Here is a 20,941-nt window from a genome sequence, read left to right on the forward strand (position 1 = left end):
TCATGGAAACAGAAAGCCAAGATACCGAATACCCAGTGTGCCAAGAGCATACGGACAGAGCCCTGGTAGGCACTGTAAAAACCTGTGCTCTCTCCAAACAGAGATGCTGTATCCTTTCCACATATTAAAGAAGCCTATATCCTTCTAAAATGAAAGTATACAGAGTGAAGGATTGCAGGATACACCTATCATAGTAAGACTTGAAATGAAATCACTCTGAAATTACACCTTTTCTTAGTGCAAAGGAGAATTGTAACTTGCACATTAGAGTTTTAACTTATCTCTATGTGTACTGAGCACCTTACTAAACAGATTAGAAGATAAAAATCATCATAGAACATATTCAAAGCATAATGTTATATAAGTTTTGTGAAGAAGTGAAGGGGGGAAATGATTTACAACAATAGACACTAAGCCACATTGAGGAATAGACACTTAAAAAAAGGAAGAGGTTCAGATCGTGATGGTGACACAGAAAAACCCTGAACTCATCTCTTCCTATGGACACACTGAATCTATAACTACATATGGAACAATTTCCTCTGAATAAATTCCTCAAAGTAGCTGAGAGACTCCTATGAAGTGGGTGACAGAAAAACCCCACATCGAAGCAGGTAGGAGCGACTAAACACCATGTTTCCTAAATCCCACTCCCCAGCATAAAGTCCCATAGTCATGAGGGAACTCAAAACCTAAGCTTCTGTCTGAGGACCAAAGGATTTGAAACCCACATGTGGTATCTCAGCTTTTAAGACCTGCACCTATGAGACAAGCCCCCCTAGACATGGAGCTTTAAAAGCCAGTGGCGCTTTTGTCCATGATACCCCCAAGGCTATAGCGAACTGAGAAACAATTGTTAAAGGGCTCACATATATGGACTAACCAGCCCCATGGCCCAGCATAGAGGCAGCTGACTGCCAAGTGCCCAGAAGTTTTATGAAAGAGGCTTATTTGCTTGTCTTAAAGTGTTGGCCTGAAGGGCAGGCATCTAATTTAACACACATTCAGGGGCCTACTGATATACTCTCCAAAGATGGTAGCTGGCAAGTGTCATTTTGGCACTCTCTCTCTGTTATGTTTCAGGCCACTGGTATGTCCTAGAAAGGAGTTTGTAGCTTCATGTGGCACCCTGATTTTTGCAGCTGTCACCCAGGAGACACCTCTAAACCCGATTCTGGTGGCCAGCAGGGCTTATGCTCATGAGTCCCACAGGACTATAGCTAATAATAAAGAAAGAGCTCTTAACCAGCTACCACCCCCAGGGTACATCAGACTGAGGCACGCAGTCTCTTGTGGAAGAGACCTCTCAGTTAGTCTTCATTAGTTATGGCTTGAGGAACAGACTTCTGATTAGACACATCCAAGGGTTGAGTGTGAATCTAGAGGCTGACTGAGATCCTCCTGTTTGGGACTTCAACAAGTCTTGGCACACCTGCAACTACTGAGAGCCACTAAAAACAAAGTAAGCTGCTTGGACATAAATTCAGCATGATCCTACTTTATGTTCCTTCCACCATTATCCCGTTCATTCCATCGATTCCCATACCTGTCCCCCGGATTTCTGTCTGCATAAATTAGAAAACTCAAGTGATTATTTTAGGGTATAACGCCTCTCCTTACAGGTCACACTTTCTACCTCACTCTTAGGGGCCTGCTGGGTCTTGAGTCTAATTAAAGGGCTAAAAGCTAAGTAGAGCGACAGGGTTAAGTCCAGAGGAGAATCAGCATTGTTTTGCATGGCACCTGCCTCAGGGGAGGCCATTACAGTTTCCTCAGGCAATGCAGAGTTAATCCTCTCAGACACCAGAGGAAAGGCCAATACCACTGTGCAAAGGTCACTATTACTGGGGATGGGATGCTGCTACCACTGGGGATTGAGAGGCCACTTCTGCTTAAGTCGGGAGGCCCATTTCTGCTGGAGGTGGGATGGCTGATTCAACCGGGGTTGGGGAGACCTTACCACAGGTAGAGATAACTTATCAGAATTTAGGGCTCCATGACCCTGTCTTCATCAGAGTCTTTTCCCCCACCCCCTTCAAACATATAGGGTCCCATTCTTTCCTAATCAGTGTCTTCACATTAATGGTAGACACTATGTGACACTAGGAGATCAACTTGTGTTGCAATTGAGCCAGCATCAGGATGAAGCTCTCTGTTTGATTTTCAGTGATTTCAGCCCTGTTGCTATAGGAGATAAGGCTCCCCTTCAGGGCACAGGTAGAAGTTCTATGTTCCTTATGCCAAGCTTGAACTGAGAATTTGAATCGCGGAACTCATTCTTTACTTTTACCACTTTTTTCAGGGGCATTAGGAGCTACCAACCAAAGTCATTCATTAGTTTTCAAAAAATGTTCAAAGTGCCATATACAGACTCACTTAACTCCTTGTTTCTTTTAAGTGATTGATTAGGATTATCTAATGCAGGTAGTTTGTATATGTCTATAAACAGTTAATACCATGGACTATCCGTGCTCTTTCTTTACTACTAGAAATACAGTCATTAGAGTCAATAGATATAATCAGATTAGAGAGCCAAACAGAAACCTCAGAAGTAATTCTGAAAACATCTCTAAAGCTCTATTTCTCTAGGTCCACTCCTAGTACAAAATCTATATTAGTCAGTTTTCTAGGAAAAAAAGAAAGCCAGTTTTATACACATAAAAATACATACATACATACATACATACATACATACACACACACACACACAGTTGTCTCTGGGTATCAGTGGAGATTCATTCGAAGACCCCCTTCCCCCTTGAATACCAAAATCTGGTAATGCCCAAATCCCTTACATAAAATGGCATAGTATTTGCATATCACCTACAGATATTGCTCCGTATACTTTAAATTATCTCTAGCTTACTTATAATACCTAATACAATGTAAATGTCATATAAACAATTATTATATTATTAAGGAAATAAATGACAAGAAAATCCATACATATTCAGTAATGGATGTGACCATTGCAGGCCTAACTATATATTACACTTCAGCAACAACATCACATTTAAAAAAAAATTGTTTGAACATGGTTGGTTGAATCCGTTGGTGCAGAACCCACAGATATGGAACCGACAGATATGGATGGCTAACTATATATTTATAAATATAAAGAAAGAGATATGTTATAAGGAACTGACTTACATAATTACGGAGGCTGAGAAGTCCCACGATCTGCCATCTGCTAGCTAAAGACTTGAAAGCTGTAGTTTCAGTACAATTAGAAAGGCCTGACAACAAGCAAAGTCAATGATGTTGAACCAGGAGTGTGAAGGGAAGAAGATGCCATTCCTCTCAAGCAATCAGACTGGAGGGCTGAATGATTTCTTCTGCCTTTTTGTTTTGTTCAGGCCCTCGAAGTATTGGAAGATGACCAGTCACATTGGACTATGGGAACTGCTTTACTGAGTTCAGTTCAAATGCCAATTTCATCCAGAAATACCCTCACAGACACACACAGAAATAATATTTAGCCGAATATCTAGGCACCTTAGATCCATTCAAGTTGACACATAAAATTGGGGACAACACCCTCACAAACACATCCAAACCCCTACCTCCTGAAGGCCCCACCTCCAAATATCATCATATTGGAAATTAGGGCTTCACCATAATGATAGGGTGGGCGGGGGTGAGGTGGGGTGGTGAATTCAAACATTCAATTAATAGCAAATGTCATCAGATGGACTTTAAGAAGTACATATTTTACTGTATTTCTAAGCAGAATAACCTGCAGGAAAATAATCTGCCTAAGGTAGTGATAATGAGGATGATTATATGTAGATATATTTAGCAAGTATAGGAGGTAGATTTGAAAACTCTTGGCAATTAATTGGATTTAGGAGAAGATGGAATTAAATAAGACTCAGATGTATGGTGCTGAAGGTATATTGCAACCCATCATGATTATTATATAACAGACTATTAAATTCCTCCACCTTTTTCTCATGGTTCTTTCTTAAAAGTTGTAAGAACCTCTAAGTGGGTAGTTCTTGTGTTGCATGCTTCATCTCTACCCCAAAGATCTTGATTCTGTTTATTTTCTGAATTATAATGTTGTTTTGCCTCTATATATGTTAACATACTAAACAATATTTTCCGATAACAAGCAACCAAAAAGTGTCTCATTTTCTTCCAGAAGAGGCCATTTAGCAAGAAATACCAGATCAAAGAGAAATGTGCAGTGAGACAAAAAACTGTAATGAAAGTATTCGTAGCTTTCCAAATCTAATTATTGTTCAGTATCTTTCCTACAGAGAGATAATATATATTTAGTTATCAGGGATCATCTATATTTGCAAAAGAAGTATTTTCAAGAAAAAAAAGAACACTGAAATTATTGAGCGCCTACTTTGTGTTATGAAATGTGTTAGATCAACACTGACACCTTTCATCTTCATAAGACACTATGAGGTATTTCTATTATAAAGAAAACCAACTAAAGTTGGTAGAGTTTGTGTAAATCATCCAAATCCAGGGGAAATACTGTGCTAAATTCAAATATAAGTTTGCATTAAATTATGTTACATCAAACATTCACCAGAAGGTAACACTTTCAGAAGTACTATGAAAAACTGCAATTTTAAGTTTTAACACCCTCACAAATTAAAAATTAACTTCTAATTAAAAGAAATTGTATTTCTACATCTGAAAGTTTGGAATATAGGCAAAAAAATCATTAAAACAAAAAAAATGATGGCAAAGCCTTGGGGAAGCTTTTGTAAGTATATAGCTGCAGGCTAATGCTACCTAAACTAATTATAATAATCATTGAGCAATTGTCAGAAATTCTGTTAAATAGAACATTTAATTTAAATATAATGAGAAAATAAATATTATGAGTGTATAGCCAATTTAGCAAAATCTGATAACTTTAAATTATATTAAGTTGCTTATCATAAAATTTATCAGTCATCGTGAAAGTTGATTAAGTTAAATAAATCAATGTTACAAGAAAATTAAAATACAGTGTAGTTTTATCTTAAATTATTTAGTGTATTAAAATATATTTGTTCCTTTTAAAGTCATGCTTTTTATAACAGCATATATACCTGTTTTTAATATTTCATACCTCATATTTTCATTAGAGTCCACAGTCTGCTAAATGAAAAGAATAACAAGATATTTGAAAAGCTATTGTACAATTTGAATCTTAGAAATTTAATTTCATAAAAAAATAACTAGGTGAAAATGATGTTTCATATCCTGTCTAAAATACTTTATGAGATATAGCTATGACACTAAAATAATCCCATCATATTTCTTTTACATGTTTTACAATAAAACGTTTGTGTTCTTAATCAAAAAGATCCACAGACTAATTCAGCATGTAAAAAAAAAATTACAAAAAAATCTAGGGCAACACTTTTGAATCCAACTTTTATTATTTTCTTTTTTTTTCTTCTTTTTTCTTCCTTACATACAGAACTTCTACACACATCACAATTTTTGCAGCTATAAAGTCACTTGGTGTTGGTCAGGTACCTACTATTTTATCTCCTAAAATTTGTTTACATCAACATATAACAATGAACCAGTATTAAGTCTGCATAATATTTACATAGCACAGCACAGTAAGCTTTGGACATTTACCTACCGTGTTTCCCCGAAAAAAAGACCTGGTCTTATATTAAGTTGTGCTCCAAAAGATGCATTAGGGCTCATGTTCAAGGGATGTCATCCTGAAAAATCATGCTAAGGCTTATTTTCCAAGTAGGTCTTATTTTTGGGGAAACACAGTAGCAAGTAAACCATATAAAAATAGGACCAGGCCCCCATACTACGTGTTTAGAATCAGGTGTTTAACATCATTGTCTGGTGATTACACACTGGCTCAAAAGGCGACAGAGGCAAAAGGCAGTTACTTTGGAAGACACTGAACACTATGATCTGGAAGTACATTATGATGTGACCCCAGTGCCACATACCACTCGACCTTTCTCCAAGGTAGCCTCATAATTCTAGAATGGCAGGTCTGATTTATGCAACATGAAGACAGCAGAACATTTACTCTGTGGTTATATCCTACTCATACTATGCATGCATTGTGATATTGAACACAACTAGTCCTTAAAACTTGTCACCATCATCCTGGCTTTTCAGTGTGGGTGATCCATTAGTCCTGCACCCAAATATTATTTATTTCCCGGTACTGTTAGGATCATAGATGATCTGGACTGCCACAAATGGTTACAGATACCTTTGGGAAGTATTTTCATTCTGTAATTCCATTGAAAGGATAAGTTCATAGAAGTACTATGTTTTCATCCGTTGAAATACATGCATTCTCGGTTCTATGTGGAGCTTTAATCCAATTACAGTATTCTACTTATTTTCACAAAAATACAAGAGTTTACTTTGGAATAACCAAAATCAGGATCATTCACATCACTGCGTATCTGAAGTAAGAAAGCAAGAAACTAACATGTGACATGAGTTGGCCCTTTTTGTTCAAAAAGTGCTCTGTCAGGACAAACTGTGTGATTCTTCTTTTCTTTTAAATTATATGGCTTTGAAAACTTCTAAAGATCTTCAGTGCACCCTTTATAGGAATTTGGATCCAACATAACGTTATTCCAACACAATCACTGGTTCTGGCAAAACCCTAAGTCCTGGACTAGGAGTCTATCTGATCACCATAATTTGGAACCTCATTGTTCAGAATCGAAGCATATCCTACATGTTGAATAAAAGGAGTACAGTCAGGAACCCATGAAAAATTAGGTAGAACAGCAAGATCAAACCCTAGCTCTTGGTGGCGTGCCTCAGGAACTCTCTTGTGGTTGGGTTGTAGATGAAGAGCTTCCACTTGGCCAAGCTCAGGTTGAAAGACTCCTTGTGGTATATGTTGCAGTGGTCACTTGAGTGGAGTCTTCCAGGGCAAGATGCTTCTTAGATCAAGCAATGCAGCTCTGGGACCAACTGTCCTAGATTGGCTCCAGGTTGGACAGGCAATGGTTGAAGATGCCTCCCTATAGAGTGCATTCCAGCCAACCCCAGGTGTACCTTTTTAATGCTGATTTACCATGCCAGGTGGTCCAATCAAATACCACTATACATTAGGTGGTGATTTATCATGTAGCATTGATGAAATAAGTTCCAGATTAATTAATTATCTTTCTTTAAGTAGAAAAATAGTTAATGGCTGAGCTGGGATTGAAACCATTTTCTGCCTGACTCCAAAGCAAGCGTTATTTACTAATACTTGATACAATACTGTATTATTAGTTATGATTCTCCTTTTTATTCATCCTGTAAATATCTTTAGAGTGTTATTAAGGTCATTTACTGTTCTAAGCACTAGGAACACATTTGTGAAAAAATAGAAACTCTTAGCTTCTTAAGAATGACAATCTGTATTATTCTGAGTTATGACATTATGAAATCATGTGATTCTTAAATATTAAGTAACATTCATAAACATTAACAACTTCCTGAGTCACAGGTTTTATAAATCTATGTATAAATCTCTTTTTTCTGTCTTTTTTAAAGTTTATTAGTAAAGTTACATAAATTTCAGATGTACAATTCTGTATCACATCATCTATAAATCCCACTGTGTGTTCACCACCAGAGTCAGTTCTCCTTCTGTTACTATATATTTGATCTCCTTTACTCTCATCTACCACCCCCCACCCCTTTACCCTCTGGTAACCACTAAACTATTGTCTGTGTCTATGAGTTTTTGTTTCGCATTTGTTTGTCTTGTTCTTTTGTTGTTTTTGGTTTATGTACCAGATATCAGTGAAATAATATGGTTCTCTGCTTTTTCTGTCTGACTTATTTCGCTTAGCATCATACTCTCAAGATCCATCCATGTTGTCACAAATAGTCCTATTTCATCTTTTCTTACCACTGAATAGTATTCCATTGTGTATATATATACCACAACTTCTTTATCCATTCATTTATCAAAGGACATTTTGGTTGTTTCCATGTCTTGACCACCGTAAATAAAGCTGCAATGAACATTGGAGCACACTTGTCTTTATGTGTAAATGTTTTCAGATACCCAGGAGAGGGATTGCTGGGTCAGATGGTAATTCTATTTGTAGTTTTTTGAGGAACCTCCACACTATCCTCCATAGTGGTTGCACCAGTCTGCATTCCCACCAACACTGTATGAGGGTTCCTTTTTCTCCACAGCCTCTGCAGCACTTGTTATTATTTGTCTTGTTGATGATAGCCATTGTAACTGAGGTGAGGAGATATCTCATTGTGTTTTTTATTTGCATTTATCTGATGATTAATGATGTTGAGCATTTTTTCATATTTTTATTTGCCATTTGTATGTCCTCTTTGGAGAAATGTCCCTTCAGTTCCTCTGCCATTTTTCAATTGGGTTTTTTGTTTTTCTGTTGTTGAGTTGCATGAGTTCCTTGTGTATTTTGGATATCAGCCCCTTATCAGAGGCACTGTTTGCAAAAATCTTCTCATAATCTCTACAACCTATAGCTGAATCGATTTTATTGGCATATATAAAATTTAACTTTTCAGTAATTTCCAAAATTTAACTTTAAAAATTGTACATTTTATCAAATAGTATAGAGAAAATAATGAAAAAGCAATTACACGTGTACATTTATGGTAATGGGTGATAATTTTAAATCCTAACCAAATATTGTAAGGTGTTTTTTTTTTTTTTTTTTGGATACAAATACTTCATGTATGATATTACTACTGCTATTATTTATTCACACTTTTCAGCAACCCTCAAATCTATAAATTCTCTAAAAACTTTAAAGATAAAGCACAGAGTCATGGTGATTCCATACTGGTGACAAAATAAATATTTTATCAAAAGGGACTTATATATTCGTAGAGGCTGTCCATTTTTAAAAACAAGAACATACAAGTACATTATGAAAAAAAAACAAAAACACTTCTGAAGAAGTGGAACCTAGATTGATGCCTATTTTTCTCTTCATATGTTTAACACTAAGTAAAATAAATATTGTTTCCCCATTATACTCAAAAGGGCAACTGAATGCACTTCAAAGAAATCTGGCATCTTTTTTGCTTAGTTCTTAGTGACACTGACAGCAGCTGCTGTGTAAACTGGATAAATACCTTGGACTCCAGACAGGCGGCTGGAAGACGACATCCCTGGGGTTGCTGTATTTGTTGGCTTTCTTACTGATTATCTGCTGTACTGAAGACACTTCTTTAATATTTGATATTCCTGTGAGGGATTTGTTCTTCAGCAGCGTCATAAATGCAAATAGAACTGAAACTCTAAGACTTGCATATGCACTTATGTGGATCTCAAAGCCCAGAAGAATATTAGATAGTTAATGAAGTCTGTATTTTTTAGATCCTTGAGTAGTGGATTCTTTAAAGTTTGTGAAGATATGCCCAGAGGCAATAATACCTAACTTTTTGGAATGGAAGCAATAGGCTCAAATTACTACATAAATGGAATATTCACAATACACTCATATGCTAAAACCTTTAAAAGTTAATTTTAATTTTGCAAGATGGGACAATTTTTGTTAAGTATGTAATACTTCCTGAAAGTATAAAAAGAATACTAGTGTACTATAAACTGTTTAATATAGAAGTATCAATATTAATAACTATGAAGCAATGTAACTATTTTATTAAATATATCCGCCTGCATATGCCAATCATAAAGCAACTTTATTTCTTTACCCAGTCTTTTCAAACTTACTCATTAGGCTGGTTCTGTGTGCTTCTGGAATAAATTCATGAGTAAATCCTCAGGTATTTCTAAGTCTCAAAATAGTTTGATGTGATAAAATCATGAGTTAGTATTATAATCAGAACTCTGAACCTCAAACACATTAACGCTACTCTCCTACTGACTGCTATTTCGGGTTTGGAAGTCTGTACTTGATGAGGAGAAAATGTCAGATTGTTGCCTCCTTTGACAATTGCTCCCTCACTCCTTAGCTCCATCTTCTGATCTCACAGACCTGATCAAGGGTTCAATCAGAGGAGAGGTGATTTGGGGTGAGGAGTGCAACCTAATTCTATTTACATCTGCTGTTGGCCTGTTTTCAACCTGGCAGAAATTCAGTGCTGACGTCTTTCTTGAAATGATTTCCTCTGTTTTTCAGAGAATTTCCCCGACCCACCCTGCCAAGTTCCAAGATGTTTTAGGGCAACTCATGTTGTAAGATGTTTGATAAACTGTATGAAGATTTACATTTTTGATAAATAAAGCATACGGGTGAAATAAAACCAGGAATATAATGTGCTGCAATTCTGTGTAAATCCTGGTAGGCCAGCTCACTATTTTTGCACTTGGAAAGTCATCTTTAAAGGCAAATAAAGACTGGAGTAGCACCATCCCGTTGTTAGTATTATAGCTTTACAGCCCTACATAGAAATTTCATTCAAACTTAATGGATCTAATTAAATTGCTGACATACTTTCATATGTGATTACAAACGGTTTAAATTGTTAAATGATCTCAGTATTCCACATATGATCTATAATAAGTCCAGTATTTCCGTACTCTTTCCTTTAAAGATGATATTTACTTGGCATTTATCTAAGTGTATGAGAAAGAGCAACAGCAACATTGAAAGGGCTGAGATGTAATGATCACGAAATGTATTATAATTAAAATATTCTTGTGAAGATCTTAGTGGAGTGTTCAACTTTAGAATATATATTTTAGTTTTCCTTGATCGTGCTTGTGTTTAAAAGGCTGAAAAGAAAATATTTTTTCTAGTCACCTAAAGTTACTACTTCAGATCAATTTTATTTTGAAAACAAAACTGATATAGATTCTTATTCTATAATAAGACAGTTGAACTAAATGACTTAAATGGATTTTCTGCTGAAAAATTCTGCTTCTAGACATGATTTTTAAATTCTTTGTAAAAATAAAAGACCAACTATAAGTCTGATGAATGTTTTTTTAATGAAGTATTGTACAAATATAAGTTATATTAGACACAGTAAGGCAAAAAAGTCACAATTTCATAAACAAGCATTATTCAAGAGAAACTAGAATTCAGATACACAAGTCACACTTATTTTCAGCATTGCTAAGGATTGTCTATTTTTGTGTCCTGTAGTCTAGACTGCACATGTTTCAGCTGCTAAAATGTAGGTAATTTGTATTATGAGGTGATTCTGACTGGATAAAATGCAGTTTGAAGAGAAAGATGTCACTAACAATAATAGAAACAGCACAGCATAAACCTCAATCAATGCATATATGATATCCTCCTATGTGTTAACACCTTAAAACAGTGTCTGTTTCCGTATCAGAGTGAGAGATAGAGGAACCTGCTGTTGTTCCATAGTATTTTTATTCCATTCACATGTATCATTATTCAAACCTCATTATTGCTCCTATTGAAGCAATACACAAAAGCAAAATTTGAGTCCATATAAAATAATTGAATGAGTTGCTATAGCACAGTGAACTTGGTGACAAAGCTTCTCAGAAAACTAGATACGAGAGAGAACAATCTTCCTAATATCTTAATTTCCATGATAAATGGTGACACTCCTAGTTCAATATTTTCCCCAAACTGATACTCATATAAATAACACAAAAGCTATTTGTAGGGCCATCTACTTCTCTTAGTGCTTCTGCAAATAGCAATTTTATGATATGGTTTGTGGGCAAGGCAACACACAGCACAGATACTTTCTTGAAATCTAATCACTAGGCAGGTATGCTTGTCAAGAAAAAGAATGATGAAGACTTTACTGCTAACTATACAAGTTTACAGTATTAAGTTTCCTTGTTCAGGATTCTTTACTGTATAAACTCTCCATCAGAGAACCACAGATGTAGAGCCCATTTTTTATGTTCCCATGACTATATGTAAATAAGGCAAAAAGGTCTTAGAAAGTAATTTGTAAAAAGTATCTTCTGTTATCAACATTCAAAGTACAGCCAAAGTAAAATGGTACTATGTCCAAAGATAAGTAATATGAGGTTAAAATATTTACATTTTAAGTATTGAGTAATAGTTTTAAAAGTGAAAAATATTAAACAATTTCATAAATAGATGCTAAAGTACAAAGTTGAAGAAATTTAGTAAAAGAAAACAGGAAATTTAAAAACAAAAATAGAACAATGGGATGAACAGTGACAACCTGGGGGCGGGATGCTATTTTTTTCACTGAAGATAGACTTTAAAACAGGATGTGGTATAGGCCAAAATTCATCTAGGAAAATCTAGGAGAACCTTTGGGAAGAGGATGCTAAGTGTAGCGTAGGGCAGAGCCAGGCTAATGTGGCTGGAGCTCTGATAGTATGCGACTGGCTCATCAAGGTCAGGGAACTTTCTGAAAACAAAGGCAGAACTCAGAAATTCTCTAATGATACAAATTTATGGCACCTAGCCTGGATGACAGATTAGATATGTTTTGGTAGAGCAGGATCTCATGTCTCCCATCAAACATTCCATCAGGCACTCCTTTTGTAAAACAGTTCGTATGACAGATACATCTAACTAGCAATACCTGCATAAACTTGGCTGTGGTTTGGTTTACTCATTCATAAAGGGGAATGATATTACCACACCCTTAGAGTTTTAACCTCATTATTCATTTCTCTTATTATTTTGAACCACATATTCATTGACTTGGATTGGGACATTTGCTTTATGGCACACTCTCATAATTTGTCCACAGGAAGTCTTCTTTTATTTAGGTATTTACTTATTTATAATAATATAATAAACATCCATGAGACAATAGAAAACAAAACATGAACAGTTGACATCTTATATCGAGGAATATGTCCCCTCTGACCAAAACTTTCAAAGTAACCACTATACTTGTGTTCAACATTCCCCTTCTTTTTTATGTACAACTTTATCACTTTTCTTATTTTAAATTTGTTGTTTAACTTTTGATAAAAAAATGCTTTACTAAAAGGATATCATGTTCTATATAATATTAGGGAGGCTTTTTCACTCAAATGCATATTGCGATTTCATCAGTAGTGTTGCCTGTAGCTATATTTACTTCTACTCTTATTACATATTTCATTATAAATACACCACCATTTATTAATCCATTCTCCTGTCAATGTGCATTTGGGTTCTTGCAAGGATTTTGTTGTTACAAACCGTTTTTGTTTTTGTTTTTGTTTTTTTAAATATATGTGGAAGACTTTTCCTTGAGTATAGATCTGGAGATGGAATTGCTGGGTTTTAGGAAATGTAAATGCTCAACTTTTTTCCTAAGATACTCGACCAATTTACACTACCATGAGTAATGCAGAAGAATCCACTTTCTCTCCAATACTTAGTACAGAGCCTCTCCATTTGTAGAGTCATGTGGATGTTGGTGATTGAGCAATTTTGTCCCTGGGAAATATTTAATGCAATGATAAAAGTTAGTGTAATCTCATTAGGACTCAGAGGTTAATGCAGCTTGTTACAGATCAGTTACTAATGAAAAATAACAATTACAGTTCCTGGCAAATAATGCCCTGTTTCCCGGAAAATAAGAACTAGCCAGACAATCAGCTCTCTTGTGTCTTTTGGAGCAAAAATTAATACAAGACATGGTATATTATATTATATTATATTATATTATATTATATTACATTATACCCGGGCTTATATTATATAAGACCTATTCTTATAGTAAAATAAAACTGATCTTATATTAATTTTTGCTCCAAATGACGCATTAGAGATGATTGTCCAGCTAAGTCTTATTTTCGGGGAAACACGGTATTAGTTTGAATCACATGAAATTGCTATATTACATTTAAAAAAGTAAAATATTAGTAATTTCATCTGATTCAAACCAAGAGTTGCTTAAGACATTTTGTTGTTGTCCCTCAACAATTCTGAATTACTTCATCAGTAATTACTATATTTTCAATTAATTTCTTTCACCATCAATCTGTCACTGTTCCTGTTCATGCTTAAATGAATCACTGATACAGAGTTCTCTTTTCCAGACTCTAACTTTTAGTAAAAGGTGACTGATGTTATTTTAATTAGCAGTGTCTTTTCATTGTCTCTTCTATTTTTGATTTCTTATGGTTATGAATATAAGTATCTTTAAAAAGAAAAGCTGTTATTAAAAACTTATTAAAAATTCTCAGCTTTAGTATTTCAAAGAGAGCATAAACACTCAAATAAGAGGTAAATATTCCAATCTTTAGCAGGAGTGGGAAGAATAAATGAAAATTTAGGAATTGACAAAATTTCAGATTGTAGTTATAGTCAAGTGTGACTAAATTCCAAATCTCCAAATTTTCATTTATGCTGCATATTTATTTTGATTATAGGACAATATAAGAAATAGACATTATTAAGTTGGAAAGTAAGTCTAAATTTTTACTGTAAACATATTAGAAAATAATAGGTTAAAAACCCTGATTTTAAAAAACATTGACACAGCTTATTTTAAAGAAATTAAAACGATATTACTTCTATATTGAATTTGACTTCTCTTTTAATTTTTAAGTATAAAGAAACTGTAGGGGAATGTGTGATACTCCTAGGATGATGAACAAAATCAGCAGGTTTTTTTGTTTGTTTGTTTGTTTGTTGTTGTTTTTTTAAATCCAGAGATATATTTTTAGTAGACCTTAATATTTGGATATTTTGAATATTTAGTTATACAGCCATTCTTTCCTCCGCAATACATTGATGAAATAACAGTGTTTCATTGCATAGATATTGAACGTAGTCACAGCTTTCTGTTTCTTTGACTATTGACTTGTGAACACATCGATCTAATTTCAGAGAAAAGTTGTCACTTGTAGGTATAAATCAATTTAACTTATGTATTCATACTGAAATTTTAAAGTGTTTTATTCTGTGGCCTATTGTTTTGTAATATATGTCATTGCCTTTAGGCTCTTGATGCAATGATGGCATTAATAGAAAGAAAAGTTATTGTCTCGAAATGCAAGCAATGTTCTTATCAAATAGAAAATAATGTTCCCTGACTGACACACTATAAAGTTCCATTTTTACCATGAAATGAGATCTTGACAAAATGCAGCAAACCTGACAAATACTAAATTGCTGGTACATATAAGGAAAGTATAATAAAATATAGAATTTCTTGAATATTTTGCTCAGTGGATCAACAATGTTAGTCGTTTTTAATTCACTCAATTACTAAACATGCACTATTTCTGAAGCATTGTCTGGTTTCAAATGTCAAAGCACACAGAATTTGGTGAGTAAATAGATATGTACAAAACTGCGATGAAACGTGATGGATGGTTCAAACTAAGTTTTCTACTAAGGGTAACTGTCTAGTAATGCTTCCTCAGATAAAGCTTTGGAAAGAAATGGAAACCATTTTAAGTATTTCTTGAGAAATATTTTCAAGTCATATAGTTATTTTCCAAGCAAAAGAAGTTATGTACCTTTTCATTCAATTACTCTGTAATTCACTCATTCACTCATTGAATATAGAAGTCAGATACAAAGATAGAAAAGACTCATCCACATGGAGCTTATATGAAAAGGGCGATATTTGGGTAGACAGGAAATACAACTCTTAAGAAATACAAGTTGTATTGTAATTGGAAAAAAAAAAGTACTCAATTACTGTTCACACTAGTAATTCCCTATAATATACTTTGTCTATTTATTTACTCGTTTATTATTTGTACTCCTATCTCTTGTCCTTATACTATCTATAAGTTGTATTAGGACAAGACCCTTTTCTGTCTTTGATTCTGCCTTGCATATTAAATGACTGAGTGATTTATTGAGTGAATGGATAAATATGCTACTTTTGCTTGGAAAATAATTTTATGACTTTAGAATCATACATTTAACATTAGAGTTAATGTTGAAAACATTTTCCTAAGAGATATTTGTCTGGAACCACAAATCAAGAATGTCTGCTATCACACTAATATGTAATCAGTCTTGTGCTGATGAGCCTAATTTGTGTAAGAAGAAAACCAAAAGAAAAACGGGCAAAAATATTAGAAGTAAAGGAAAAATAAAAAAAAAACACACTATTTAGAGATGACTTGATTGTTAATATGTAATGTCTCTTGGAATTTGAGAAAAAATAAAACTATACAAACTAGTAAGAGAAGTTAGCAAGTGTATGATTCAAAGCCGACTTCAACAATCATATGTACTTCTATAACTACATGCAAACAATTGGAAAATAAAATAAATGCCGTTTGAAATTGCATCAAGCATATCAAACCTCTGTAAGAAATAAAACAAAATGTGATTTTCAGACCTCTGCAAAACATGGATAAAAGTAACTAAAGGAAACAAATAAATGGAGCTATATATCATTGCTATGAATTAGAAGAATCAACATAAACAGAAAAAAATGCTAAATTTTAATCTTTAAATTGAGATGTTACAGTTCTCTATGTAAAATCCTAAATTAAATATAAAACTTCTTGATGAAATTTTACAATATCTTAGAAATCTTTGGAAATAAAAATTTATTTGAAAAGACCTAAAAACATTTACTGTAAAAAAATCAAAACAGTAAGACAATCTAAATTATATGCTTCTGCTAATGAAAAGATACTGTTTCAGAAATAAAGAGGCAAGTCACATACTGGGGGAAAAAGTCGTAATGCTTATGTCTGATAAAAGTTGCACTTATATCTAGAATGTGTAAAGAACTTTCATAATTTTATAATAAGAAAACAAACACCCCAATTGACAAAACTGGCAAACTATTTGAATAAGCATTTCGCAAAGAAGATGTATGAATGGCCAACACATATCTGAAAATCAGAGAAGTGCAAATTGATACCATCATGATGATATATCACTTCACACCCACTAGAATGACAAAAATGACTCATAATACCACATATTGGTATTGATATGGCGACAGTTGAATTCTCATATATTATTGGAGGGAATGTAAAATGTTATAACCACTTGGGTAAAGTGGTTTCTCATAATATTAACCATGCACTTACCCTATAACTGAGCAATTTCACAATGCGTACTTTACTCAGAAGGATGAAGACCGTTATCTACAACATGGCTTAAACAAAAACATGTATAGACAACTTTTCATCAAAATGGAAAATACCCAAGTGTCCATAAACTAGGAGACTGGATAACTTGTGGTATATTCATACAAAGGAATACTATTTAGCCATAAAAATAATGAACTGATGATGATGCAACAGAAAGGATGAATCACAAAAACTATTTTGAGCAAATAATCAAAGACACAAAAGAGTATTTATGATTCATTGTATATAATATTCAGAAACAAGCAAAACTAATGCATAATGATAGAGATTAAAACTGAATGATTATAAGGTTGGGGATTACTGAAAGGGAGCATGTGAAAATTTTCTGGGATGGTGATTGAAAATATTTCATGTATTTTCATTGTAAGTATGTATAAATTTAACAAATCTCATCCATCTGCACACTAAATATGTGTATTTTATTGTATGCTAATCTAACATAGATATACACTCTTTGAAATTTGAATGTTTTGATAAAATACTGGTAAGAGCACTAGTCAGTGTCAGAGATCTGGGAGAAATCCTAGTTCTGCCATACTCAACTCAATTATGCTGGACAACTTTGTTACCTACCATCTTTATATACTTAGCAATAGACAAAAATCAATCACTTTCAAATCCAATGCTTAAAAATCTTTTAACACCTGATGTACAAAATAGAAAATAAGGAAGTTTTCCCATTAAAAAAAAATTTATATATATTCCTAATCATAAGAATTAATGATTGAGGACACTAAAGCTCCAGTGTTTATGCATTTCAAAAATTTTACAATGAGTATAATAAATTTCTATAAAAGGGAGAATTCCAAGATGCTCCCCAAACCTCTCTCCTCTTGATGTACATAACCCATATGATCCCCTCTCCTTTGGTGGGGCAGGATGATGAATGTGATGGATACACTGCAATGATAAAGTTATATTACAGCACAAAAATGGAAGGATGTGCAGATATATACAAGGTCTGACAGTTAAGTTTGCGAACTTGTTGCAACAATGTTGCTAACCTTTTTTGATATCAGAGGGATTATCCATTATAAATTTGTACCAACTGTACAAACAATTAACCAAATTTACTATTTGGAAGTGCTGAAAATGCTGCATGAAATAGTTAGACCACCGGAACTTTTCGCCAACAATTCATGGCTCTTGCATCATGACAATGCACCAGCTCATACAGAACTGTCTGTAAGGGAGTTTTTAGCCAGAAAACAAATAACTGTATTGGAACACACTCCCTGCTCACCTGATCTGGCCCTCAATGATTTCTTTCTCCAGCTGAAGATAAAGGAAATATGGAAAGGAAGACATTTTGATGAAATTCAGGACATGAAAGGTAATACGACAACAGCTGTAATGGCCATTCCAGAAAAAGAGTTCCAAAATTGCTTTGAAGGGTGGACTAGGCACTGGTGTCAGTGCATAGCTTCCCAATGGGAATACTTTGAAGGTGACCATAGTGATATTCAGCAGTGTGGTATATAGCACTTTTTCTAGGATGAGTTCCCAAACTTAATTATCAGACCTTGTACACACACACACACACACACACACACACACACACACACACACAAAGTCCCAAATTAGTTGACTTGGAGTTTATCAAAAGATAAATTATTGTAGGTGTCTGTAACCTAATTAGGAAGCCCTTTAAAGGAATTTGGCTCCTCTGAAGGAAGAAATTAGAAGTATGAGACAGATTCTCCTTCTGGTCTTGAAGAAGTAAACTGCCATGTTTTGAGAGGGCCTGGACCTGAGTGTGGTATCTAGGGAATCAGAGTGACTTTTGGTCCACAACCAGCAAGAAAACAGGGACTTCAATCTTAAGAATTACAGAATTCTATAACTGAAATCTACGTAACTACAAACAGTTGTCACCCCAATAAACTTTAATTAAAAAAAGGAAGAAGAAGAACTGAATTCTGCCAACCACCTGATTATGCTCAGAAGAGGGTCCTGAGTCCAAATGAGAACACAGTCCAGTGGACACCATGATTTCAGCCTTCTGAGACCCTGAGCGATGCTACATTTGGACATCAAACTGCTGAAACTGTAAGATAATAAATGAGTATCGTTTTAATCCTCTCAATGAGTGGTAATTTGTTGCATAGTGGGAAGCTAATAGAGTTGTCCTTGAAAAGCATCATTTAAAAAAATAATTCAGAGAAAAAAATCCTTATATTCCATTAATTAATTAACTTTAAGCAAATATCCTATTCATTTACAATTCCTTATTTACAACCTCTTAAAAGGTTAAAAACCCTTTTACAATTTTAAGAAAATGGAATTAAAGATATTTTGTTTTTCAAATATATGGATACTTTATTTGTTGTTTTTCAAATATACAGGCACTTTATTTGTTGTTTATTTTTATGTGCTGCATATAGTGACTGTTCATTCAGAGTTTTCTAAACTGTTTATGGATTTGTTTGTCAGTAGCATATACTATGATAATAACTTGAAAATAAATGCTGTTCAACTACTAAACTCAAAATTTATTTGTTGTTTGATCTAATAATGTCAGAAGGGCAAGTTGTTTAATAATAGCTCTGCAAATTAAGCAGTTAATTACACACTGGAAAGCTCTGCTTGTTTTCAAGGCATTTTCCCCATAACTTTTGAATTGTCTCGTCTGCATCACATAAAATTTTCAGTTAAAGTGAGATATGTAGAACCTAAAGCCAGGTATTCTGCTGATGTGTAAATACGGGCCTAAAACTGTATTGTTCCCAGAGTAAATTTTATGACTTCTCTACTAACACACTGCTGTGATACTTCATTACCTGCAACTCAAATTTTGCTAGGGATTTCTCTTCAGAAGGACGATAATGTGGTGACAATGCAGGGGTTGATTCACATTTTTATCTTATTGTGACTCTATGAAAAATTCTATTCTCTTGAATTTGGATTCAATCCATTTCAATTTGAGAGTTACAGATTAAATCAAATAGAATTGAAATTAATTGATAAAATTCACTGTGTCTTCTATTAAAGTTCTTGGCATAATTGCTCACACTTTAGTCTGAACTCATTTAAGCCTATATTTATTATTAATTATAAATTGTATGGTAATTGGGTTAATAGCATGAGGACAGGACGCATTAAGATACTTTCACTGCAGGTTTTCAACCTGTGTCCTACTGTGTGTGACTCAATTCATTATTCTTTTTGATTAAAGATACTATACCAAGCTACTGACCTATAGATTTTTAACTAAAAGTCTTAGCTGAAACCATGCCTCCTGATGTTTGAAATAAATATTGTAGTAGATAATATATTAATCAGCATATTGTATTAGCCAATGACAAATATTGGGAAAGGCTTAGCATATTTATAAATTCTGCAGAATATTATCCTGCTGGGAGGACAGAAACTTTGATGACTTATAATGAGCTACACATTCCTATATCTACTCCCAGAGGGAAAAGCCATTATCACTTTGATTGTTGAGTAATTTTTATATTTGGGGGCCTTGAAGAGGATTCAATTAAAAATAAAAAAAGTTGCTCTTGTAACTTACATGTAAGTTTTTTGTTGTTGTTGTTTTTCAGTGTGGTAAGGGCATGGAACTTTATTTTTTCATTTTTTATTTTATTTTATGTATCAGTTTCAGGTGTACAAAGCAATATAATAGATATTTACACCCCTCAAAAAGTGATAACCCCCATACTTAACTTACTACTCCTCTGACATGTGGTTTTGAGTAGTACTAGATCTTGAGTTTAATCCCAACCTTACATAGGACTATAAAACAAAAATTCTACATCAGAACATGATTGCTATATTATAGCTCACATTCATATTTGCATCAAATGCCCCTTTCCAAGGTTGCTACTATGGAAGTTATTCAAGAATTCAATTTTCAGTTATTAAAACCTAGTAAAATTTGAAAGAGCCCAACCTCAATTGGCAAGGAACCCAGTGCTTGCCAATATTACTAATCAAGAGATACTTATTGAACTACGATTTCTATTTGAAAAAAAAAAAAATGTT

At 34.0% G+C, this 20,941-nt stretch overlaps 1 pseudogene; it reads right to left on the minus strand.

Annotated features, from left to right (window-relative positions):
* Positions 1-6,261: 6,261 nt before the first annotated feature.
* On the minus strand, positions 6,262-9,218 carry LOC109459966 (sodium/potassium-transporting ATPase subunit beta-3; annotated as a pseudogene).
* Positions 9,219-20,941: the final 11,723 nt, after the last annotated feature.

Source organism: Rhinolophus sinicus, linkage group LG01 (assembly GCF_036562045.2).
Source record: "Rhinolophus sinicus isolate RSC01 linkage group LG01, ASM3656204v1, whole genome shotgun sequence".
Taxonomy (NCBI): Eukaryota; Metazoa; Chordata; class Mammalia; order Chiroptera; family Rhinolophidae; genus Rhinolophus; species Rhinolophus sinicus.